The sequence below is a fragment of the Procambarus clarkii genome, chromosome 89, assembly GCF_040958095.1.
Source record: "Procambarus clarkii isolate CNS0578487 chromosome 89, FALCON_Pclarkii_2.0, whole genome shotgun sequence".
Lineage (NCBI taxonomy): Eukaryota > Metazoa > Arthropoda > Malacostraca > Decapoda > Cambaridae > Procambarus > Procambarus clarkii.
The window spans coordinates 14,400,749-14,412,209 of NC_091238.1; positions in this window are offsets into that span (position 1 = coordinate 14,400,749).

Consider the following 11,461-nt stretch of genomic DNA (forward strand, 5'->3'; position numbering starts at 1 on the left):
CAAGGCGTCGGGGCCTCCGCAAGGCGTCGGGGCCTCCGCAAGGCGTCGGGGCCTCCGCAAGGCGTCGTGGCCTCCGCCAGGCGTCGTGGCCTCCGCAAGGCGTCGTGGCCTCCGCAAGGCGTCGGGGCCTCCGCAAGGCGTCGGGGCCTCCGCAAGGCGTCGTGGCCTCCGCAAGGCGTCGGGGCCTCCGCAAGGCGTCGTGGCCTCCGCAAGGCGTCGGGCCTCCGCAAGGCGTCGGGGCCACTGTTGACGTAGGAGGATTCTCGCCCGGTAAGGAGCGTAAATACAGCCTTCGTGCACGGAACAGTTTTTGCAGCCACGTACCTCCACGTAATCGTCAATGCCCCGGACAGCCTTGTTGCGCCAGGACCCTCAACCTAATGACCCATTCCTCTAATTTAATCCACTCGGGAGATAACGGTATGTGCATATGAGGTGGTGCAACAGGAGAGCAGCCAACGACAGAACACTGGAACACGTCTCGGTGAGGCAACTACCTGTTTATATATAAACAAATTCACACCTGATACAGGTGAGAACAGCGGCAAGGTCAGACCTGGTCGTGTCAAGGATCCTGTTGCAGTGATGTTGGGGGCCTTGCACATCTGCTGGAGATTAGTGTTCTGCGTCAAAGGATGTCGGAGGACCTCACACGCCCCCAACAGGTGTATATAGGATCAAGATAGACTGCAGACAGTGAGAGAGAGTGAAGACTCAGGGGCATAAGGAGTGACTGTTTCTGTGACCCGGATTTCTGGACGACGGAAACATAAAGTACCTCAGATTGAGATTCGCTGTGAGTGAAAGGGACAGGCCAATAAGAGAACTATAGTTAGAACTATCCATCTAAAGATCTAAGTAATGGTTTGAATTGTAGGCTTCGTTGTGTGTTACTTGTGCCTGTGTGAGGTATTACTGGGCTTATTATCCCTCGACCTATTGATCTAAGTGTCCTTAATTGGTCAGGTATTGCTATCCCAAGTCGGTTAGTGTCTAGTGCTGGAGTGTCCAGAGTGCTCTGCTACATTTAAGTCCCTGTATAGTGAGTACACACTAAGGGGGTTTTTAGGATTCTTCGAGCTAGTTGGCCAGGATTATCTAACCTTTAGCCATGTCATACCCGCCCAAGAGTAGAGTGACATCTACTCTCTCTCTCTCTCTCTCTCTCTCTCTCTCTCTCTCTCTCTCTCTCTCTCTCTCTCTCTCTCTCTCTCTCTCTCTCTCTCTCTCTCTCTCTCTCTCCCCTCCCTCCCTCCCCTCCCCCCCTCCCTCCCCCCCTCCCTCCCCCCCTCCCTCCCCCTCCTCCCAACTCACGCTCGCTAGTCACATAGCCCCCACCCACTAAGCTAGTAACCCCCACCCATCCTCGTTAATTACTCCCCCCCATGCTTGCTAGTCACCACCCCCATGGGTCGACAATCCCAATCCGTATCACACCTAAACAAACTCATCGCTGGTACCTGTGTCAAGAATATCGTACTGGTGGGGACGGGGGAAGAAGAGCCTGGAGGGCACACACACACACGCTGTACTCACTAGGTGAGTACGAGGTGAGTACTCTCTCGCCTGCCCTTTCTCTTAAATAGATCAACTTACACTTAATACTCCCCAAATATGAGACTTGATACTCTCCATATATCACACTTAATACTCCCCAAATATCACATTGAATACTCCCCCAAATATCACACTTAATACTCCCCCAAATATCACACTTAATACTCCCCAAATATCACACTTAATACTCCCCAAATATCACACTTAATACTCCCCCAAATATCACACTTAATACTTCCCAAATATCACACTTAATACTCCCCAAATATCATACTTAATACTTCCCAAATATCACCCTTAATACTTCCCAAGTATCACTTATGTTGTATCTTCGTGTATCGTGAATCAAATATATTAACACTTGATAAATATTAGTCTTCTAGATAGTATTTTTGAAAGTTTTTTTAGTTGAGATTATTTACAAGTGAAATATTATTTTAATATGCAGGATTTTTGGGTTCGATTTGTATGTGAGATTATCGCCATGTTGGGTATAGCGAGACCAGGCGTTATTAAACCCCCGTAACTCGTGTATGTTGTGACATCAACGATAATCGTTGGTAGTTTGCAACATATGTGTTGAGGGGGGAGGCGGGGAACGAAGGGGCTCGTTCATATAAATAACGAATCGTGGTGCTCGCTGGGTGAAAGTCGCCTTGTATGATGAGTCGTGTTTCATCTTCTAATGTTGAGTAGTGTCCATCTTTAACCATCTGCTTCCTATCTCCTTTTTCCTTCTTTTTTCCTTCCTTCTTCCTTCCTTCCTTCTCTTTCCCTCCCTATTCTCTTCCCACTGCATGCTCTCATCTTGATTCGTGTTCCGGATATATTCGTGATCTGTCGTCAGCTCGATTTTCTTGAAACAATTGTATCGCTCCGCCTTCACTGGCCTCACACAGTGCTCACGGTGCTCTCGCAGCACTCTCCCCAACAATCACCTCTCGGAACACAGGGGCCCCCTTAACAATCGGGACCTAACACTGCTCCCAACTTGTGACGCTGTCCTCAAATTTAGGTCTCGTAACAGTCCTCAACACTCAGTCCTCAACACTCAGGTCTCAACACTCAGGACTCATGATAGTCCCACTAGGGACTCCTACAGGACTTGATAAAGGAACTGGCCTGGAGGGAGGTTGTCCAGTTGCTGGGACTGCTGCTGGAAAGAGGATGAGGAAGAGTGAGGGGTTGTAAGGGGTGAGGGAAGTTAGAGGAGAAGGAGGGATGGGAAATGGGTTAGGAGGGTTCAGAAAGGGAAAGGGGTGTAAGAAGAGGGCGTTGTGCTACGACGAAGAATGAAAAGGAGGTTTGGAAGGGGATATTTGTGAGGAAAAAGGGAAAGTTGTGGGGTTTTTGGAGGGAATAAAGTAAAGGGAAGGTGATTGAAGATACTGATGAGATGGATTAGACACGGTTGGAGGGGGTGGGGGGAGGTTTCAGAAAGGGGAAAGGTGGCAAGCAGAAACTCTAATGTGTCTTAAAAACACCTCTGACCCCTAGCCACACGTTAATAATGAAGGTGACAGGAAACAGGGACGAATAAGTGCCTGTGAAAACGTTGCTATCGGAGCGTCGTGACAAAGATGAGCCATTTGTTGAGCCTGAACCGTTTGTGCTCCTTGCAGGGGGGGCCCATGTGCAAGGTCAGGTTCAGGGGCTGGGGAAGGGACGGAGGGAGGGAAGGGAAACCTTTGCAGGCGAATAGGGCTAAGGGAGAGGAGAATAGAGGCTGTTTGAAGACTTGTGGGAGGGAGAGGAGGGCACTGCACTTCGACCAGTACAGATTATTCTAAATGTTAGATTAAACAGGGAGTTGTATGTAATAATCACTTGTGCATCACCGTTGAGACACTAACTGCTGGACAACTGGTAGCCGTGTAGTGGTATATGGAGACCTCGGGTGAATTTTTATCAGTTGTCCTCGGGAAACTGTCTCCACTGACCTGACTGGAGAAATCTGCAGGTGAAGTGGCTCACGCTGCGACACACACACACACACACACACACACACACACACACACACACACACACACACACTCACTCACTCACTCACTCACTCACTCACTCACACACTCACTCACTCACTCACTCACTCACTCACTCACTCACTCACTCACTCACTCACTCACACACTCACTCACTCACTCACACACTCACTCACTCACTCACTCACACACTCATACACACACTCACTCACTCACTCACTCACTCACTCACTCACTCACTCACTCACTCACTCACTCACTCACTCACTCACTCACTCACTCACTCACTCACACACTCACACACATACACGCGCGCCCTGGCTGTCAGCCGCTATCAGTGCCCCACAAGCCTGGTGGTAATACTGGATGAGTGCTGGGACCCTCCGCGCCCCTCGAGGCGGTCCTCAATCACGCAGTGACCACATGGCTTAAGGTCCTGTCCTGCGACTTTCTCCTCAAGTCACACTCACCCTCCACACACACACACACCCAAGCACAGTCATTCTTTCTCACATCACGTCACCCTTTGGTCACGTCGTCTCTTCCTCCCCCCCCCCCACACGTCATCTCATGTCACACTCACCTAAAGGGAAGCCAATATATTTTTTTGTTTGGGAGGAGGGGACGTTATCTCCGCTTGAGCGGCAGAAGCCCCTGAAATTGCTGAGCCAAAATTGATATTTTACAGCGCTGGAGGAGGGAATATATTGTAAGATAATCAGGCCTTGGGTATTTATTTTGACACCTGAGAATCTGCTGTGCTCGCTTCCCTTATATGACTCGTGCGGGGCGGTTCTTCATAATTACCCGCGACAACCCGTCCTCATAAGTAATGGTCAAATGTTCGTTAGTCCAGCTGCTAAACTTCTTGTTTATGAATGGGAAAAAAAACTTTACACACAAATTGCAACTGTTGACGTTCGAATATTTATCGAACAGTGCTTCTTTGACGTCCTCTGTTCGAATCACAACTCTCTAAATGTCTCACCCACATACTGCAAATAATTGCCAACTGAACGTAACCTATGTCTAACCTATGTAAAAAATTATAATATATTAATTCATATTTGAGAATATTTAAATTCTATGTAATATTTGAGAATATTTTCAATTCTAACCTATGTACAAAATTCAAATATATTAATTCATATTTGAGAATATTTCAATTCTGAATGACGTTAAAAATGATACATGTGCGTTTAGGGTCGTCCGCTGGATGGACGAGTCTGAGGTCTGGTTAACCTCGAAATATCCACTTGAAATTACACTGAAATGACCCGAAATAGTCCGCTGTTTACTTGACATTAAAATCCGTTCCCTCAATGGTCTTATTTAACGATACGAAGACCCCAAGAAAAGACCACGAATACCTGAACGAAAGACAGAAAGACTCTTTGTTTCTCCGAGAGGAAGAGGCAAACAGGAGGGAGATTTCTTCAATTAGAGTTTGTCTGTGTCAAGAGAAATCAAGAGACAAGCATAAATGGCTCTTAACTCCGAGAGAATGATCTCCAGGACACACTCCTCCCGAGACTCTTGTTCACCAAGAGTGTAGAACTGAACGGTAATATGAACAAACTCTCTAAATGTCAAACTCTCTAAATATCAAAGTCTCTAAGTGGCCATTGGCCATGATATGACAAATAGGGGAGATAAATAATTTTCAGACGACTTCTCAAAATCTTTTAGTGAATAAATAGGATATTCTTTTTCAAATGGACACAATATTGGGAGATGCAATTTAATACTGACAAATAGAGGGTTTCACACCCCTTGGTAATGACTATTGTAACCGGATATCAATTGCATAATGTTGAAATATTTAAATTTGAATATGAAAAAAAGATCCTGGGAGAAAACCAAAAGTTACTTCTGCATCTAAGATATAAATGTCATAATAAAGATATCTAATGTAATTCTTCAGCTTTATCTTTATCTCGTTAGGCCTAAATGCTTTATGGATATCAATTTTGGGCATCGTAGCCTATTAACTGGGAAGATATGATCAATATTTACCAATGAATGAAAGGGTATAATAAAAGGAGAAGAGGCTAATGAGGTAGTAAATAATATTCGAAGCAAGGGATATAAATTCGATAAGTTTAGATTCAGGAAAGACCTGGGTAAATACTGTTTGGAAATAAGATCGTATATTTAGGGAATACATATTCGGCCTGGGTGGGTTGAACCGTTCATTGGAGGAAAATAAATCAATAAATATATATATATTTATATTCATTATTATAGATTTATATTTATATTCAAATTGATCCACCAGCACCTGTGATGCTGTGTGTGTGTGTGTGTGTGTGTGTGTGTGCGTGTGTGTGCGTGTGTGTGTGTGTGTGTGTGTGTGTGTGTGTGTGTGTGTGTGTGTGTGTGTGTGTGTGTGTGTGTGTGTGTGTTTGGTTAGTTTCACACACATCACTTAATTTCTATAATTCACCTTAAATACTGTATTTACAAAAAAAAATAAAAATTCACCGAAGACTCCGAAAATCGAATATATATATATATATATATATATATATATATATATATATATATATATATATATATATATATATATATATATATATATATGCAAACAAGCCTGAATGGTCCCCAGGACTATATACAACTGAAAACTCACACCCCAGAAGTGACTCGAACCCATACTCCCACAACTGGTATGTACAGGGACGCCTTAATCCGCTTGACCATCACGACCGGACAAAAGGAAGTGATAGCCGAGGCTATATGAACCACTTCCCCGCCGGCACTCGGATTTGCATTTGTGTTCCTCACGTGTGCCCCAAAGAATGAGGTGATTTGATAAAATGCTATGCCCAAGATTACCATCCGAGTGCCGGCGGGGAAGTGGTTCATATAGCCTCGGCTATCACTTCCTTTTGTCCGGTCGTGATGGTCAAGCGGATTAAGGCGTCCCTGTACATACCAGTTGTGGGAGTATGGGTTCGAGTCACTTCTGGGGTGTGAGTTTTCAGTTATATATATATATATATATATATATATATATAAATTTATATATATATATATATATATATATATATATATATATATATATATATATATATATATATATATATAAATTTAGGCAAAAAGTCAATATCAGAGACGGGCTTAGGAAGAACTTGAGGGCCTCGCCAGACGGACAAACAGACTTAGAAAGGCAGAAACAGACAAAGGCGTCCCGGCGGAGGGTGGAAAAACGCCAACACCGAGAAAGTCAGCAGCATATGCAAATAGATTCCGAGTTAACGGGATAAAGCAGACCTGGACGATGGCCAGATAAAAGATAAGATCGTAAGAAGAGAAGAGACAGGTGCAATCTCAAATAGATAAGACGTGGAAGGGAGAAAGAGAGAGAGAGAGAGCATTGTATACCTGAAGTCAAACGCGGGCCCAACCTGCATACACAAGAGTACACACACACACACACACACACACACACACACACACACACAGGCTGACGTAAAAGACATATACACACGTAAAGGCACAAAAAAATCCTGTACACCAAGAGAAAGTCAGACGAGAATTATTCAGGACAACGAGACGCAAGGAAGGGAGTGAATAATACATTTATTTACTCCCAATTTATTTACTGATTACAGCATAACAGATGCAGTAATCAGTAAAAGAGGAAATAGAGACGCAGAACCGGAACGGAGTCGGCCGCCGGGTCGAAGGTCCAGATCTGAACAGGTGAGTTTCCCCTCCAATCAGTGCAGACGACCCGCCCGTGATCGCTCCAACTGTTGTATACATGTTAGATATTTGTGTTGCAGATGTCAGGTAAGATAAGGGCATTGTTGAGAGCTGGCAGGGGAGGGTGAGGGTGTGTGTGTGGTAGGGGGTCGTCACGCCAGGGATGGTAAGGGGTGTCAGGGGGGGTATTTCTTCCCTGTCGCAGCCTGCTGCCCCCTTCCCCTTCGACCACTTGGCATGCAAGAAGCGGTGAAGCGTCCCTTCAGCCTCACCTTGTCGCGTCTGTCAGTATTCATAGTCCCGGAGAAGGCTCTCAGCGCTGACGTATTGACTGGTGCCGAGAGGGGGGAGGGGAGGGATAATTATCATAGGTGATTTGGGTGTCGCCTCCTGATTATTGGCTTCCTGCTGACGTCCTGGGCAGCTTCTATGTCATGGTCGTTGGTGGTGGTCTAGAGTCGTGGGTGTACACGTGGTATTGTTGTTGTTATAGATTCAGCCACTCGGAACAAGTTCCAAGTAGCACGGGCTATGGTGAGCCCGTAACTTACCTGGCACAGGAGCGGTGCCTACAGGTGGTAGCGTGCAGGGCTGTTTTAGAGGTGTTGGTGTGTTTCGGTTGGAGACGGTGGGTGGTAGATTTTTATTATTATTATTATTATTTTCTACCACAGACGTGGCAACACATTAACAATGCTAACCAGCATATATATGTTTTCTTCTGGCCTCCATGGACAGGGTTAGAGATGTGTTAAACATATAGTTCAAGGGTTTATTGAACAATCAACCACAGGTGATTGTAGTGTTTTTAAAATGCTAGGCTAAGCTACATACGTAAGTACATAAATATACAGATTTCCCACAGGTGGTAGTGTAGGTGCTGGTGGTAGAGTTGGGGGGGGGGGCTGGTGGTAGATTTGGGGGGGTGCTGGTGGTAGAGTTGGGGGGGGGGTGCTGGTGGTAGAGTTGGGGGGGGGTGCTGGTGGTAGAGTTGGGGGGGGCTGGTGGTAGAGTTGGGGGGGGGCTGGTGGTAGAGTTGGGGGGGGGTGCTGGTGGTAGAGTTTGTGGGGGGGCTGGTGGTAGAGTTGGGGGGGGGTGCTGGTGGTAGAGTTGGGGGGGGGTGCTGGTGGTAGAGTTTGTGGGGGGGGTGCTGGTGGTAGATTTGGGGGGGTGCTGGTGGTAGAGTTGGGGGGGGTGTGCTGGTGGTAGATTTGGGGGGGGTGCTGGTGGTAGATTGGGGGGGTGCTGGTGGTAGATTTGGGGGGGGGTGCTGGTGATAGAGTTTGTGGGGAGGGGTGGTGCTGGTGGTAGTGTTTGTGGGGGGGTAGGGGGCTGATGATGTGTATCCTGGTGATTGGTTGGGGTGTCAGTGGCTGAGTGGGTGTATGTTGGTACTTGCACTCGTGTTATCACGGAGGAACTTGGTCAAGTCAAACCGGAGTCTTAAACTTTCTCGTGAGAGAGAAAGAGAACTATCAGGGAAAAGCGCCAAGCCTTTACGACTATATAGCTCTTGGAAGGGGATCAGGATAAGGATTTGGGATGGGACGGGGGGGGGGAAGAAATGGTGCCCAGCCAGTTGGACGGTCGGGGGATTGAACGCCGACCTGCATGAAGCAAGACCGTCGCTCTACCGTCCAGCCCAAGTGGTTGGGCAGCTTTCTCATGAGACTCCTTGCTCTTGATCTACCCCCCCCCCTCTATCCCCCCTGGCCGTCTGACCCCCTTCTCTCCCTCTCTCCATCTCTCCCTCTCTGACCTCTCTCCATCTCTCCCTCTCTTTCTCTGATCTCTCTCCCTCTCCTCTGATCTCTCTCCATCTCCCTCTCTGACCTCTCTCCATCTCTCCCTCTCTGACCTCCCTCTCTCCCTCTCTGACCTAACGTTCCATCGCCTTCTGGTGTTCAGCCTTTCTCTCTGGGCTTGTGCATGACCCCCAGCATATGCCTATGCTTTCGTACACGCAGATATGCTTACAAAATCCAGCTTTAGCTCATGAGCCCCGGCTTTATAGCTGTCGACAGCCTCCTGTTTCTTTACCATTTGGTTTCAGTTTGTGAACCGAATTAGTTAAAAATGATCTCTAACCCGTTCCACTCTTGTGTTCTTGCTCCCATGAAGGGTTACCGGGGGTCCCTTGGGGCTCGTCTATACCCCTAGCTTCCCTCTCTGATCCTTCGTCCCTGACGAGGGCTTCACTCATACATTAGTGTTCACCAACGACCTAGAACACTCATAATGTTCACCAAGTCGCAAGAATACACCTGCCTGGGGGTGACGCCTGTATATGAGAATTCTCTCGTATTTTTTTCAATTCGCACTGTGGAAAATTGTTGCAAATTTTTTGAGGAGTCATGTGTAAAGGGATGAGAGCTCTGGCGCATATGTGATCTATCAGCCTATTGTGTCTATTGGTTTATCTGTTACTCAGTTCCCCTTACTATCAGTATGATCAATTATCTACTGGTCATTTACCCATTAATTTATGTAATTTTATTACTGTCACGATTTGCTATCTTAATTATACCTTATGATGTTTGAGGAGGGTGGCGACATCCCCAGCACCTGTGATGCTGTCTGGAGGATTTGATCCACCAGCACCTGTGACGCTAACTGGATGACTCGGATGCGGTATAACTATTGTTGCTGGAACCAACGAGTGATTCTTCAACGAACGAGCCGCATAGAGAACCATTCAAGTCCCAATATTCAACCACTGAGAGACGCACTCTTCAATATGCAGTGCCGGCATGGAACACTCTTCTAAAACAGACAAAGCATAACTAGTAAACGTCTAGATATTATTTAAAAAAATGGCCCGTTCCTGAGCTGACGGACCTGAGATACGAGGAAAGACTGATGGAACGAGACCTCATCACCGCTGAAAACAAGAAATAGCAGGACATGATAACGACATAAAAGGTTCCAAGAGGAATTAACAATGTAGAAAACTGTATTGTTGAAATATATGAGCAGTAGAATGATGTCAATTAGAGACGCGAATGAGTCTGACAAGTCAAAAAAAAAAAACTTTATAAGCATTATAGTTGCCAATATTTTTAACAAATTAGGCCCCAAAAAACTGTTGAAGTTACACAGAGAAATCACATTATCGTGAGATATCGACGAGAAAATTAATACCAGGTGCATAGGTTCGAATCCTCATCACAGCCCCTCTGGATTTTCTCAAGTGTTGAAGTTTTCTCAGAACCGAACTAGACGTAAAATATGATAAGAAACGGGAACCTGGTCATTGTACTAAGCACTACCGGAAGGCAAGAGCCTCCGATCCTCTCCAACAATAAGTTGCATTTTGTGTATAAATCCCCCCCCCCAAGAGTTCAGAATATGACATACTGTACATCATAACGCCCCCCCCCCTGGGAGCCGGTCGGCCGAGCGGACAGCACGCTGGACTTGTGATCCTGTGGTCCCGGATTCGATCCCAGGCGCCGGCGAGAAACCATGGGCAGAGTTTCTTTCACCCTATACCCCTGTTAACTAGCAGTAAAGTAGGTACCTGAGTGTTAGTCAGCTGTCACGGGCTGCTTCCTGGGGGTGGAGGCCTGGTCGAGGACCGGGCCGCGGGGACACTAAAAAACCTCGAAATCATCTCAAGATAACCAAGATAACCCTCAAAATTAATGGTGTTCCGTTTTCTATTCATGAGTCTCCCCTAAGGTTGGGTTCGGCCAGTTTAGTGCATCATTATTGTGACGATGTGGCACATCTACAGGAGAGTCACATCTACACATCTACACTAAGGAGAGTACAATCCCCCATTTCCCCCTTCTAAATCACCAATAGTTAGCTTTTCAAGGAAGCTAAATCAACGAACCAGCCTAAATTAATACTTGAGAGAATTGTCTGAGTGACGGCAATTAAATCCGAGATATTTACCCTTCAAAACCAGTTTACAAATTACCTAAGCGTCGGCGGCCATAGTCAAAGGAAATGCAAATGTTGTCCCCCTCATGCCAATTGCATTTTTAAATAAAGCTCCTATTTTAAATACAGTTCATATGCCCTTAGTTCATTAAGAATTACACCGCACAGATTAAAGAGGAGAGACTTAGTACCTGTCCCAGCCATATAACGCTGGGGGTAGGGAGGGAGGGAAGGAGGGAAGGCGGGGCCCAGCAACTAGCGTCAACCGGGGGTGGCTCTAAGGTCAGTATTGGGGGCTTGTGGCTGGGGAAGGTCAGGTGGGC